At 37.4% G+C, this 15730-nt stretch overlaps 2 protein-coding genes across 6 annotated transcripts in view; one reads left to right on the top strand and one right to left on the bottom strand.

The window, feature by feature from the left end:
* LOC125801100 (NACHT, LRR and PYD domains-containing protein 12-like) overlaps positions 1–15730 on the bottom strand; it is a 318379-nt gene that overhangs the window by 29790 nt on the left and 272859 nt on the right. The window lies entirely within an intron of this gene.
* Positions 1–15730, top strand: part of LOC125801430 (zinc finger protein 239-like) — a 269977-nt gene that overhangs the window by 219838 nt on the left and 34409 nt on the right. The window contains exon 1 of one of the 4 annotated variants that reach the window (XM_049478165.1): positions 7749–8170. The exons of the other annotated variants lie outside the window; for them this stretch is intronic. The gene's annotated coding sequence lies outside the window, so the exon portion shown is untranslated. Of the gene's footprint in view, positions 1–7748; positions 8171–15730 lie in introns of those variants that run through there. 4 annotated transcript variants of the gene reach the window in all.

Here is a 15730-nt window from a genome sequence, read left to right as displayed (position 1 = left end):
TACTGACAGGAGACACAGAGAGGCACAGGTCACGTGGGGAAGACACACAGAGACACGAAACAGGGCTAAGACCTGACAGCAGTAGATTTAGCTAACTAATACAGTAGTCCACAGCTAGCTAATAATAATTACTTGTAACGTTATATTAATGAATGATGCTTCATTTGAACTCTGCCTATGGTGTCTGCATTTGGGTCTACCCGTTTAACCACACTGTGTGTGTATGTGTGTGTGTGTGTGTGTGTGTGTGTGTGTTTGAGAGAGAGAGACAGAATAATACATATGCTGCTAATACTGAATAATAGTTATCTGTCATCAGATATTTTCTAAAGTTAGGTTAAAACAATTGAAAGCAGTACTGAGTTAGCTGTGTGACGGGAGCTGTGCTGAACTGTGTTGAGCTATGAAAAGGTCCTGGCTGACCCATGTCTGTAAATCTGATGTAAAAATAAAAAAGCTTCATAAAGTTATAAAGGGAAATAAAAATGAAGATTGGTGCTAAAGAAACCCTCAGTCATACATGAATTAACATAGAAAATTAATGTGTGTCATTTTTGACCCACATGTATTCAAAAAGCAGGTAAGTTAAAAAATAAAATAAGGATGTACGATGATCAAAAACAAGTTAATTGAGGAAAACCTTAAATTCTGAATGGCTGAATTAATTTATTGCTAAGTATCGTAACTTACAAGTTACAAAGAAAATGAATGTTGCGCATTAGAGGGTTAAAAGTGAGGTGTGACTATTTTTTTTTTTATAAAATGGGTTATGAAAGTGGCTCAGAGAGCAATGACAATATTTCAGCTAATTTACAATGCTTTAGGAGCACTGAAGGTAGAGGTGCATTTGTTGAATTGACATATAAATAATATTTTAACACAATCAATGCCAATTACTTTATTCAATGTGTTTATTCTAACATGGCTTAAATTAATTAGTAAACTTGCCCAACAGAATGTACTTTTTACTCGTTATTTTATTTGTAATTTTTTGCTCACATCAGTCTTTATTACTTAATTGTTTTAAGTTATCTTAATATTCAAAACAATTACTTAATACATTTTTAACCCCAGTTGGCATGAAAAGCTAGTATAAAGTGTTTTTTCTTGGAAACAGATCAGTGTTTACCCAGCTATTAAAACACTCACTGGTGTTATTTGCCCCTGCAGGGTCACAAAGCCTTTTGCAGATCTGACCTCCTCAAGCTTTGTCTCCATGCTTGGTGGACAGAGTAGCTCTGTGCTTCCCCACAATTTCTTTTCCTACAGGCATGTTACTCGTTCTTTATATATCTGTGTTTGTGTTTATGAATGCCTTCTGGTTCTTTATTAACAGGTTTTTAAACAAATACGTGCGATCAAGCTGTTCTCATTTTCCTTTGTCAGGGATAAGGAGAACACTGACCACCCATCCCTCAGTGCTCAGTGTTTAGTTACAAACTCAGCTGAAACTTTCTCCTTGAAACTAAAGGACCCTGCAGTGGACTGGGTGACTTTTGCAATGCATTTAAGATGAATGGAACAGCCCTTGTGGTAGAGTGAAGCTCTCCTGAAGTTTTGTTCCATCTAAAAAAAAACATAATAATAATAATAATTATTATTATTATAATTTAGGGTCAGAGAGTAGGCAGGGTGCACAAATATCCCAAGCCATTTTACACAGCTATAAACCATTTCATAATAATAATAATAATAATAATAATAATAATAATAATAATAATAATAAGAAGAAGAAGAAGAAGAAGAAGAAGGATGACAACATGCTGATCTACAGATCTATAAATACATTTTAACTAGTCTTATTACCAGGATCATGAATATAATTTTTACTAGGTAGCCTATATGTTACCTTTGATATACATATTGATACATTTCAATAATTCCCATTTCTACTACAGAAAATAAAATGACTCAAATTAGCATTTGTACTATTCAGAATTTAACTTACAGGTGTTATATTTTAGATCTCTATATACAAAATGCACTTCATGCTAGTGAAAACATTATTTACACATTTGATATCAGATGAAGGTCTGTACATTATTAATTCATATTGTTTAAGAATTTCTCCTAATAAAATAATATTAAAAGTAATTTTAGATAATGGTAATTGAAAGCCTATGTAAACGTATAATATTGTTACATGAAGTAAGCCATCTTGACAAGCAACTCATAAGATTATGAATATATATTTATATAATATATATCTTTAGATTTGGTATAATCATTAGTGAAATTAAGAGGTCTGTAGTTTGATATTTTACATGTAAGAAAGGATGTATACCACTGGTTTATTTTTAGGCTAAACCAACTTTTCCATACAACTGCTTTCAAGCAAATGTAAAAATGCATTTGGATTGGTTCTTTGGTTGCTGTGGGAGAATGATTGGTGAGATGTTTAACAAAAGTACATTTAATCCAATGGTTGGAATTTAAGTAACTTTAACATTTAGTCGTTCGCCGGACAAATAAGCTAAAGTCTGAGGCTTTTTTCCTCCTTTTTAATTTTCCCTCTGAACAGCTGGAATGTACTGGAGTTACTATAAAAGCAGCAGCTGTGAGCCGCACGGAATGAGCCAAACGAAGCACCCACTTAGCAGAGCAGCGAGAGGTACCAAAAGTCTACATTTAACATTTAACAGATAACAAAGCTAGCATTAGCTACTTAGCCTGCCAAGTTTGTTAGCTAAATAGCTAACGCTAGCCTTTTTAAGATAGCTAGCCAACTAGCTAACTCTAGCTATATGAAGCTAGCTACCCAGCAAGCCTTTTAACTTACAAACTGAACGGTTCATCAACAAAACCGTGCCTGGGTGTTTCAATATCCATTTAAATTATGTGCGTTTCATCCAGTCTTAATGAACTCTGAACTTTACATGCTAAATATTTAAATGTATATAAACAGGCTGGTTAATGGGATGGCAATACCTGCTGTTGACGGGCTGCAAGGTTTCTGCATGGACCTCATATAGAGAGAGAATAGACATCTCCAAAAATTCTTGCTCTCAGACAAGCATCTGAAAAGTTCTGCTCAGGGTTCTGCAGGGAAGATCTCTGAGCAAATGGTCCACGTTAGCCTCCTGACAGCAAATACACTCGGTTTCAGTCGGCACAGCAGTGCAGTGACCGCATCTGCACCAGGTAAAGTTAGTGTTACCGACCCTCTCCACCTGTACAGGAACCGCTGGCTGCTCTTCTGTATAAAACGGAGTTTGTACCAATAATCTGTTTCGTCTCCTCACCAGCTCGAACGCATAAACCATTGGGTTTCTAGGAAACAGATCAAAACCCCGTTCAGCTTCGTCTTCATCCATAATCTCGATAAACGACAATTTATTTTCCTTAACCGTGACTCAAAGCTATGTACTTGGGCTCTTCAACCAACCAACCTAGTGACGTCACTAGTGCTGCACGGGCAACATGGCGGCGCACTAGCTCAAACGTTTAGGGTTGTAACATTTTGTATTAAACATTTTGTATTAAAAATTACCACCAAATAAATTCTATTACATTTAATCCCTTAGAAAACAAACTAAAATGTTTTTTGTCCACTTTTGCAATTTAACAAAATTAAAATCACCTCATATCTATCAAGGAAATTGTAATTCATCATGTCAATAATGATTGTGGTTTTCCTATACTTTTAAAAACCTCTCTCTCCTGAATTAATCAGGCCCTAATGAATGCAATTATCCCTTTGTTCAGCAAAAACAGTAATTATGAAAATGATCACAATAATAATAATGATTATAGCTATTATTGGTGTTACCACTAACAGGACGCACTTACACCACAACTTAGGTGACTTTGAAGGTCAGATGGTTTAAATACTTCAGGTAAAGGAGAAATCTGTTGTTAAACTGACTTGTTTTGAAACATGACTAGTATGAATAGTTGAATAACCCACCTCAATTCTTCCCCAGTATTTCCAAATACAGTGCTTTTATCCAATGTTCCCAGCAGACTTACAAAACTAGCAATATGATATGGACCATAGCGTTACTCATGCAAAGAAATGGCTATTTTTAAACCTTTAACAAGCTCAGAGTAGCGCCACACTTCATTAGTAGAATTCTGAGAGCCCTAAAATTTATACTGAGGCACTGAGAGCTATGAAAATGCAGAGATAGTTTATTAAAAAGGACACATTACACTTAAGTTAGGGGGACAGATTTCAAAATTGTCACTAAAAATGCAAGAATATTAGAGATGTTTCCAACAACATCTGGAATTTCCGTTTCGTTAGTTCGTTTTGCAATCTGAACCCTAACCTACCAATTTGTTTGGGCATTTTCAAAGCTCTCACAAAACTTTTACAGACAACTACAACTCCTGGGGGTGAATGGAGGTGGAAAAACGTCCATTTCACACCGGATTTCTCCTTTGGGTGGCAGTTAGTATTTACCAAGTAATAACATAAGTCAGTCTCAGGATGGATAGGTTACAGGTCACAGAAAGGTTATCAACCATATTGTGAGAAAACACGCTGAGATTGCAGGTCTTGCAATATAAAAGCCTTTTATTGAAACACGCAGATGAGTACATATAGAGGTGAAGCAATACAAAGATAATAGTTGGTACTGGATAAAAACAATCAATTAACTAAATGAATTGGATATTCTTAGTAATTTTGGAGATTCAAAATCTTTAGCAAGATATGATATCTAATAAGAAAAAGAGTATAAAACTTGAGTAATACAACACAACCAAATATCCATCTATATCCCTCTAAGGTAACAGATTTTTAATCAGACTGAACCATAGACAAATGAGAACAACAGCAGGGGGAATAAATAAGCCAGAAACTTTACTGTGCTACACAAGTCTGGAGTGCGTCGACTTCAGTATGAGAACTACGGCTGGAGCGTTTTATTTAACCTCTGGAAAAGATTTTGTTGGCCTCTCTGCGGGGTCTGAATGCTCCACACGGCAGTACCCGGCACAGTTTTGTCTCTCTGTGGCTCTGGGTCACACTTTTGGGAGCACACTCTCTCTGGAGTGGCTCAGGGGGTGTTATCCCCTTATCCTTTCATATGGGCGGCCTGGCAGTTAATTGCATTAAGCTAAGCTATGCTAAGCTTGGGGAACTGAGGACGGCTTCCACAGACTAAAAACAGATACTAGAAATTAATGGAAATAATAAAATATGCATAAGCTAGAAAAGTGATTAAATTCTTTCAAAACCTTCTAAGCATAAGCGCTGAAGGTTTGATCCAAAATCCTAATCTACTCCTAACAACTATGGCATCTAAATTTTAAAGACTAAATTATGCTAATCTACCATCTGGTGCAAACACTGGCAGTGCCCTTGCTCAAACTCAAAAACCTTCCCTTCTTCAGAACTGAACTCCTACCGTAACTACCCTAAAAACTGATATCAAACATACAAGAAAACACAACATGGAATTCAATAAACATCATCCCTGGATAAGATTCATTTTGCTGAAACTGTAAAATCCATTGTTAATTTCAGTTCATGTTTATTTCTGGTGGAACGTGTCCCAAGTGACAAAGTGAAACATTTGTGTAGGATAAGGTGTTCTGTCCGAAAGATTTACAATTTGCACTTTTAATTGCCATGGGACAAATTTGAGATTTTTCTCTCCTGTGTGAATGCGCTGGTGTTTTTTGAGATCACTCTGTGTAGTAAAACTCTTTCCACAGTCTGAGCAGTAATACGGTTTCTCTCCTGTGTGAATGCGCTGGTGTTTTTTGAGATCACTCTGTTTGGTAAAACTCTTGACAGAGTGCTGATGTTTCTCCATGTCGAGACTTGGCTTAATTTGTCTGTTAAATGTAGCAAACAATGTCTGTGTTTTCTGGAGATTCTGCAGGATGGCTTCAGCTTCGCCTCTTTCAGCAGTTTAACTTTGCTCTTAGTTAAATATGAATTTCAGGAGAATATTTTTCATTTCTGGAAAACACAAAGAAAAATATTAAGATAAAAGCAGGTCAATAAACTGAAGAGAACTGCCTTAATTAAGTTTCCTTATACATACAAAACTACTGGAACCTCTTCATATTACCATAAATACTTTTGTACTTTCATTTCATTCTAAGTGAGTGATGTTAGCCTTTAATCTGAAGCTTTGAGGCGTGTGCAGAAAAAATGACACGCATTGGTTCGAATCACTGTGCCGATTCGTTCTACATTGATCACGTGACCAACAATGTCCGAAGATTTTTCTTTTATATAAATTTATAAAAGATTCCTGATTTTTTTTACAACTCAGTTCATTATTTTCCACCACATAAGCTTCAGACTATCAGTGATATGCACTCCTGAGTTCAATACGTGTTGTTTTGTATATGTAAAACAAAATCCTTCAAATATAAAAAACATAAAAGTAAATTTGGTGAGAAATGTAAATTTAATTGTGTTTTAACCAAGAAAATCTGCAGCTCCACATCAATGGCTTAACTGATTTGTTTACTAAATCAATATAGCGGACACCGTGGCAAATCACAGCATCAGGTTAAAGCCCAACTTCATCCGCAGAGCCAGAGAGCAGCAGAAGCTCAACACCAGCAGATTCAGAGCAGCAGCTCCAAGACCTGCTGCAGTTTTACAGAAGCTAACGTTACCCACAATTTCATCTACTCTATATTTTTTTGTATATGCTTGAGAGAGAGTGAACTCTCGACCCGACTCTTTCCTTTTATTAGGTTCTTAGATAATACTACTTTTTTGATTGAGTTGGTCGGTGATGAGGCAGAGAGCACAGAACAAGATTGGCTAACATTCTCTCTCACAAGCAAACCCAGGTTCTTGTTAATTATTTTATTACAATTAATGTTATTGTACACAATATACAGTATCAGTAGAGACTTATTTCATGCATCTACATACATACAGGTCCAGAAATGACATTTTAATTAGCTCAATCATAAAAAATGTGTTTGAATCTTCAAAATTAATATGAAAAGAAACGCATATGGATGGATGTCGGACAATGCAGCATCTACTCATGTCTGAAATGTCCACACTGTTATTTAGGAAGAAGTGCAGATAAGTTTGTATCCACATTAAAAGAACAAAATATGTCCTGGCTTGGTGAAGGTATTCGCTGTCGTGTTTAGCTGTGTCGTCTTTAGCTACCGGTTAAAATTGTTGGTAACAATAGCTAACTGGGTTAAAAAAGCACTGGGAATATTGGCTAGCTAGATCACATTAGCTACTTTGTTAAAAAAGCACTGGGAAAATTGGCTAGCTAGACAACATTAGCTACTTGGGTAAAAAAAAGCACTGGGAACATTGGCTAGCTAGATAACATTAGATACTTGGTTAAAAAAAGCACTGGGAACATTGGCTAGCTAGATAACATTAGATACTTTGGTTAAAAAAGCACTAGGAACATTGTCTAACAAAATAACATTAGATACTTGGTTTAAAAAGCACTGGGAACATTGGCTAGCTAGATAACATTAGATACTTGGTTAAAAAAAAAGCACTGGGAACATTGGCTAGCTAGATAACATTAGATACTTGTGTAGGACCTTTAAAAATATCCTGTGTATTTGTATTTGTATTATTTTCTTTGTTTTTCATTGTAAGTGTATACGAACTCCATTTCCCATGTGCCTTTTCTGTTTCGCGGGTTTTTCCTGCTGGTTTCCTGTTCAGCTCAGCCAATCATACGAGTGAAAAGCTCGACAGACATTTTTCTATCCAATCCGCGCCGAGTAAGGGCGGGACTAAGAGGGAGAGTGTGAGTGTCTGTGGGTGTGTGTTGGAGGAGAAGGAGAGAGAAAGTGAGGAGAGAAGTTGTGTTTAGACTCTCCGGAGCGCTTTTATTTACTTGTTATCCGCTCTATAACACAGTTACAGTGCTATTGTACTGTATAGTGCTCTAAACCGCAGCGTTCAGTTCAGTTTTACTGCGGAACCTCTGAAGAGGCAGTTCAGCCGGACTGTGGAGTAAAGGCGCTTCTCCGCGGACTGAGAGCTGCTGCTGCTGCTGAGTTTCCTCGCGCCTGTCTGCAGCAGCTCGGCCGGACCTCGCGTGTGAGTTGAACACGGAGAGTGTTCTGATCTTCCCGTCGCTCGTGCACTGCGTCGTCTCCCGCTGTGAGTGCTGGGGACTGCTGCGTTCTGACCGGGAGCACCGCGAACCGCGAGTCTGTTGTCATGGCTACTGAGGACGCCATGTCCGCGAGCTCTGTGTGAACCGTGAGTAACGAATCAACTGACTCGGTTGACTCATTCGATTCACTTTCGCTTTCGCTGACTGAGTGGAGTTATAAGTGCACCAACGTACCGGCCCAACAAAAAGTGCTTGAACTGTTTATCTGGGTGTTTTACCTCTTATTGGAGGTGTGTTTTCTCAGTTGAGTGTTTCATACTAATTGTTTAAACCAAGAATTGTTTTATTTGGGTATTTTGTTTTACTTTAGTTTTATTAACCAGAGTTTCACCAAATATATAAATAAAAAGGTAAATAAAATGAGATTAACTACTTAAATAAATGCATTAAACATTGAAAGGGGTCAAATTTACCCCAAACATAATAGGAGGATTAAGTGACTCAATCAACCAGGGGAGTTTGTTTTATTCCTACACAGAACCTGATATAAGCTGGCCCAAATAGTCTCAACATCAGTAACTTCTTCCTTTAATGTGTACAAAAATTCTGTCTAAATTGGCTACTATTTTGTAGTAAAATGAGAATGCTTGCTGGACTCATTTGAACAAGTTTTTACCATCCTATTAACAAATAAACTCAAACAAATGTTTTGTATTTTATAATGATTTGTTTAAAACTTTAATTTGCATATGAATTTTCAAACGCTTTTACAAGTGTGAAGTACCCTTCTATACAGAAATCAGGATGGTCCATTGTGATGTCCGAGAGTGATTTTACAGGGAGTAGGTGTGAATGACCTCAATTTATGGAAAGCTTTTAGAATACATAAATAGTAAGACTTTAGACAAGGTGAGCAACAAACAAGATCTGCTGCAGTAAGATCTCCTTTTCAAGAACCTGCAGGACATCAATAGGGTAAATGCAAAAAAATGTAACCACAATATTTTAAATTAAATTTAGATTTAAAAAAAAGTGTCTACTGGAATCAATGTTACAATTGGTACTCTAACAACAGCACTGATCTTTCCATAGTAATTAGTAAGTGTTATTTGTTGGGGTAGTTTGAAGTGACTCTAACAACGAAATACATTTTTCTGATAAACTGGTGCACATTTCTATCTCTAGTGTCACTCTAACTGTAGCCATCTTACCTAAATTCAAATGTAAATGCAAACAAGTTGGGGCATCACTTGAAGTTTACCATCAACAGTGAGGACCAAGTCCATCTGGTACAACTTTAGCATTTACAGGGTTAAAAGGGTTGTATCAATTTGGTGTAAATTTCTGAACAGTGTTAACTTGCATGGTAAATTTTGTCTGTAAAAAAATGTTTGATTATTCGTGTTGATCATAAGAAAGTGAAGCATTGATTATTTAATGGAGTAAGTGCTTCTCTTTGGGGTGGTCAAAATGGTACTATTGATCAATGAAGTGAAAGCTCATCTTATTCAGTTCATTTTCAGTCATTAAAAATTATTATTATATTTTATTAAATATGAACTACATGGAACAAAAGGAACAAAAAATTCTGCGCAGGTATTCTAGGAGGCTGCCACGAGAAAATCTGGACACTGTATTATGTACAGTAACAGTAACACTACAGCATTAATAATCAGCATCTTACATGCAGATAACTGATGGTGATTATTTAACAGCTCATGAGTGCTCGTTTCCCTCTGCTCCGCTCCTAAACTGCAGCTTAAGTGGTTAAAGTTAAATTTACCTAAAATAATACAAATATATCTCCTCTCCTAATAAACTTTTATCTCAAAGTCAACTGTTTTATTATTATTATTTTTTAAGAGTGGCCCTAAAACGCTGTGGTACATGCGCAAACATACTTAAACATTCTGATTGGGGATGTAATCGGGTACAGGTGTTTACAAGGCTGTTATTCTTCTTCGTATCGGATTATTTATAGGATTATCCACCTCATCCAATTGGATAGAAATATTCGAAATGGCCTCAATCGGACTATTCTATTCTATTATTCTATTCAGTCCTTATAAAGGCACTAAACAGGTGTCAGACTGATTATTATGAGTGACAAAAGGTGGCCTCCTTCTAGTGGCTGGAGGACCACCAGCACCCCCTTACACTATGGACTTCGACTGGGATAAAAGTACAGAAGCTTTTATGGTAAATGAAGATGTCCCAGTAGTTTTATAAGTATAGTGTAACTGATTTAGGCAGTTCTCTTCAGTTAATTGACCTGCTTTTATTTTAATATTTAATGGCATTTTTCTTTGTTTTTTTCCAGAAATTAAAATATTCTCCTGAAATTCATCACCAACAACCAGGATATTTAACTAAGAGCAATGTGAAACTGCTGAAAGAGGTGAAGCAAAAGCCGTGCAGAAGAATCTCCAGAACACACAGAAACAGTTTGCTACATTTAACAGACAATTGAAGCCAAGTCCCGACATGGAGAAACATCAGCACTCTGTCAAGAGTTTTACTAAACAGAGTGATCTCAAAAAACACCAGCGCATTCACACAGGAGAGAAACCACATCACTGCTCAGACTGTGGGAAGAGTTTTACTACACAGAGTCATCTCAAAATTCACCAGCGCATTCACACAGGAGAGAAACCACATCACTGCTCAGACTGTGGGAAGAGTTTTAATCATCAGAGTAATCTCAAACTGCACCAGCGCATTCACACAGGAGAGAAACCGTATCACTGCTCAGACTGTGGAAAGAGATTTACTACACAGAGTCATCTCAAAATTCACCAGCACATTCACACAGGAGAGAAACCATATTGCTGCTCAGACTGTGGAAAGAGTTTTAATCAACAGAATCATCTCAAAAATCACCAGCGCATTCACACAGGAGAGAAACTGTATCACTGCTCAGACTGTGGGAAGAGTTTTACTACACAGAGTAATCTCAAAAATCACCAGCGCATTCACACAGGAGAGAAACCGTATTACTGCTCAGACTGTGGGAAGGGTTTTACTGAACAGAGTAGTTTCAAAAAACACCAGCGCATTCACACAGGAGAGAAACCGAATTACTGCTCAGACTGTGGGAAGAGTTTTACTCTACAGAGCACTCTCCAAATACACCAGCGCATTCACACAGGAGAGAAACCGTATTACTGCTCAGACTGTGGGAAGAGTTTTACTCAACAGAGTACTCTTCAAATACACCAGCGCATTCACACAGGAGAGAAACCGTATCACTGCTCAGACTGTTGGAAGAGTTTTACTCAACAGAGTAATCTTCGAAAACACCAGCGCATTCACACAGGAGAGAAACCGTTTTATTGCTCAGATTGTGGGAAGAGTTTTACTCAACAGAGTAAACTCAAAAAACACCAGCGCATTCACACAGGAGAGAAAACTCCATCTTAGTTCAGTTTGAAGGCAATTAAAAGTGCAAATCGTAAGTCTTTTCCACTACCACTAGGCCCATCTGCATGAAAGAAGAAGTGAAAACACCAGCTGAGGAACTCCAGAGTGTGTTCCCAAAAGTGAGACCCAGAGCCACAGAGAGAGACGACACTGTTCCGGATACTGCCGTGTGGACTGGAGAAGCATCCAGACCCGCAGAGAGGCCAACAAAATCCTTTCCAGAGGTTAAATAAAACGCTCCAGCCGTAGTTCCCATACTGAAATCAACCCCCTCCAGACTTGTCTAGTGCAGTAAGGTTGCAGGCTCGTTCATTCCCTCTGATGGTGTTCTCATTTGTCTATGGTTCGTTCTGATTAAAATCTGTAACCATAGAGGGATATTTGGTTGTTGTATTACTCAAGGTTTATGCTCTCTTATCTTTTCCTTATTGAATATTATATGTTGCTTAAGGTTTTTTGATCTCCAAAATTTACTAAGAATATCCAAATCATGTAGTTTCTTAATTGTTTTTATCCACTACAAACTATTATCTTTGTATTGCTTCACCTCTATATTTACTCATCTGTGTGTTTTATTAAACTACTTTTATATTGCAGATCTGCAATCTCATTGTGTTTTCTCAACATATGTTGGACATGAAACCTATAGGCCTGAGATTGTCTCATGTTATTATTTGTTAAATACTCAAAGGTGCCCAACAGAGAAAGCCAGTGTAAAATGGATTTGTGTTGAAGTGTAACAATAGTCAATTTAAGATTGAAATTCGGAAAAATATGTTTTTTTTGTTATTGGTTCAGGCTTAAAAGGGTTAAATATACAATTACGTCCAAAGGTAGAGTAACATGGGTTTAACTTGTATTCATATGTTTATAAAGTTCTTTATTGTGAGTGCTTGTGGGTTGGGTTGTTTTGTTTTTTTAAAGAGCATAGTCATTCACCAACTACACTTAATTACCAAATTCTACATTTGAGTTATTGACCATTGTTACTGGTAGCTAGTGTAGGTAAATGTCCAAACAAAGTATTTTCTGTTTTACCGTGCATTATTATTGGTAGCTAGGCTAGTTAAATATCCAAACACAGCATTTGCTATTTTACTGACCAAATGTAAAAAATGTAAAACTCCCTAGTTCTAAAATAGATAAATACAGTAATAAATAAAGTATTATAAATGCATAGTGATGGTTTAAAAGAGTACTAAACATGTTCAAAATAGTCATTGTGTTTGTGTAAATAGTTTAAAAAGAAAAGAAAAGCAGTACAGATTATATATTTCATTTTTTCTTGTGTTTTTGCAAGAAGGTCACTTTAAAGTGATTAAAGGATATACTGAGGGAGAAGTGTACAGGTGAGGGTGGAGTACCAGATTGGAAGGGGCCCGCCCACGGGACGAGAGAGAACAGCGGAGATGCGGGAGTAGCAGCGCGGGAGAGGCGAGGAGGAAAAAGTTCCTCACAGGCTGAACTAAATTCACTAATAATCAGTATTAATTAAACTAACCGGTAGTTTTAAGGACACTGAAGTCCATACTGAGAGTGTGCTGGTGGATAAAGCTGGGATAATCTCTCTATAAGTAAAGTTCTGTTAGCACTGTTAGCTTAGCCAGCTCGGCTAGCTGTGTTTAGCCTCGTGTATTAGCTGCTCTGCGCTAGCCGTGAACTCTCCGCTGCAGCGCCGCTCCGACAGACTGTTCCCCGGACTGACTCGCGCTCTCTCCGCCTCCACTGAACACCAGGACCGCTAACACTGCTAACCAGAGAGCGCTCTGAGTCCCCGCGTGGATCAGAGTTCCTCTGAGGGAAAACGCTCCGTGCTGCAGGACCCCGCGCTCTGCTCCCGCTCATATTCACTGAATCTGAGGTAAATCTGAAACTCTTATTTCTGCTCGTTAGAGTAAAGCGGACATTAAGCTCCGAACCAGGCCTGCACCGTTTAGTTCTGTTCATTTCATCTATAATTCTGTTCTTTATGAGTGTATTCTTCAGAGTGGGCCCACATATTTAAAGGGGACATGAAACATTTCAGTTTGTACAAGTTTTCTAAGGGATTAAATATAATGGAATTTATTTGGGGGGGGGGGGGGGGGGTTATATAAAATGTTTACACACTAAATTATAATATATTTATGTTTGGTACGTTTGAGCTAGGGTGCCGCCATGTTGCCCGTGCATCACTGGTGACGTCACGAGGTTGGTTGGTTTAAGAGCCCAGGTACAGAGCTAGCGTAAAAGAGCTTGTTGTTTGTGGAGATTATGGATGAAGACGAAGCTGAACTGGGCTAACATGGAGCATTTACTCAGAGATCTTTCCTGTATAAACCTGAGCAGAACTTTTCAGATGCTTTTCTGAGAGAGAGACGTTTTTGGAGTGCAGCGCGTCCACAGCAGGTACTGCCATCCAGTTAACCAGCTAGTTTATATACATTTAGCTATTTAACATGTGAAGTCCAGAGTTCATTAAGACTGAATAAAACGTACACGATTTAAGTGGATATTGAAACACCCAGGCGCTGTTTGGTTGATAAACCGTTCAGTTTAGAAGTTAGAAAGCTTACTGGGTACTTAGCTTCATCTAGTTAGCGTTAGCTAGTTAACTAGCGTTGGCTCTTTGTAACAGTAATTGTAAAATATAAATAATCTCAGGTGTGTTTGTGCTTCTAACAATGATATAAAACATTATGTTCTAAAGAACAGATTCCTCTATTAAATCTCTGCAGGCCCTATTTACCATAATAAGAACAGAAACATTCACCAAGACTCACTGATTTGTACACTGTAGAGAAAAGAATATATGAATTATAAGAAACAGTGAAGGTGTGAGTAATGTTTTAAAAAAACAACTAAATTTAAGTTTAAGAACTGTGTAAATAAACGTTAAATCTGTTAGCTAGTAAACGCTAACAATTAAATAAACTGAGGTAAAATTTGAGGATAATTTACTCTTACTGAGGCAAATTAGCTTAAAACAGATAGTAATTTGTAGAATTGTTAGAATGGTGGCAATTAGTTCCTCCAAACCGTTTAAAAACCTTTCTAGGTCACAGAAAACAGAAAATAAATGCTCTTTCTCCTCAGAAACTTTGGGTACATTCAGTAGCTAGCTTAGCCAACACTAGGAAGCTTGCTAATTCAGCTTTTTCCTAACTTACCAAAAATCAGCCTTTAATTATACTAATTAAATCTGAATTAGTTTAATCTCATAAATTTACCCATAAATTATTCGTGCTTTTCTCAGTTTATTAAACAGTATAAGAGAAAGAGAGCTAATTCACTGCTAACTCTGTTAGCTGCTAACAGGCTAATGTTGACAGGAATCTGACAGGAGAGAATCTACTGCTGAATCAAAGCCTCATAAAGAGCAGGGGCCTCATTTATAAAGAGTGCGTACGCATAAAAAGAGGGCAGAAATGTGCGTAAGCAACATCTCACGCAAGAATTGTGATTTATAAAGAAATACTTGGCGTGAAAACGAGCGTACATTTAAGCAAGGTTTAAGGCATGCGTATGCCTTCAAAAGTGTGCGGAGAGAGCGGGAATTAGTGGCATCATGTGGTAGTAAAGTAGGGAATTGTTAGTAAATGCGCAAGCTTTTCTTCCTTCCGCATATTAGTTACCACATAAATCAAAATTAACAAAGGAAGATTAAGCATTACTTTACTTTATTTTTTACTTTATTACATATTTTTTCTGCATGTATAGTTAAAATTATTTCTGTATCTTATTCTGTATTATATGTATATGTAGTGTTAATTTTCCACTAACTTGTATATTTCACTTTGTAGTTTATATCAGTTTTATTTGTATTATCTGTTTTATCTCACAGTTGTAAAATCTAAAGGTGCTATATATATATATATATATATATATATATATATATATATATATTAGGGCTGGGGCGACGCGTCGACATAATCGACGTCATCGATTACGAAAATACATCGATTTGCATAACGCGCGTCGGCGCGTCGTAAACATGGCGGTGCCTGTGGAGAGCATGGACTCCGGAGAGCGATCTCCAGCTACAAAAAAACGCCAGCGGGCATCTAAAGTTTGGGAGCATTTCACGCAAAAGGGCAACAATGTGGTCCTCTGCCATATGTGCAAAATGGGGATGGTCTATCACAGTAGCACAACTGCTATGCAGGAGCACTTGAAGCGCAAACATCCAGGAGCACTATGTTAACAGAGTCACACAGTAAGTTACCGTTTACATCAGGGTCTCCGCGGGTGTCCTTAAAAAGACTTAAGGCTGTCTACCAAAGGTTTTAAACCTGCCACAGGCAGAA

This window comes from Astyanax mexicanus, chromosome 4 (genome assembly GCF_023375975.1).
Source record: "Astyanax mexicanus isolate ESR-SI-001 chromosome 4, AstMex3_surface, whole genome shotgun sequence".
In the NCBI taxonomy this organism is placed as follows: Eukaryota; Metazoa; Chordata; class Actinopteri; order Characiformes; family Acestrorhamphidae; genus Astyanax; species Astyanax mexicanus.
The sequence above is the reverse complement of the archived record's forward strand: the minus strand, read 5'-3'. Positions and strand labels throughout refer to the sequence as shown.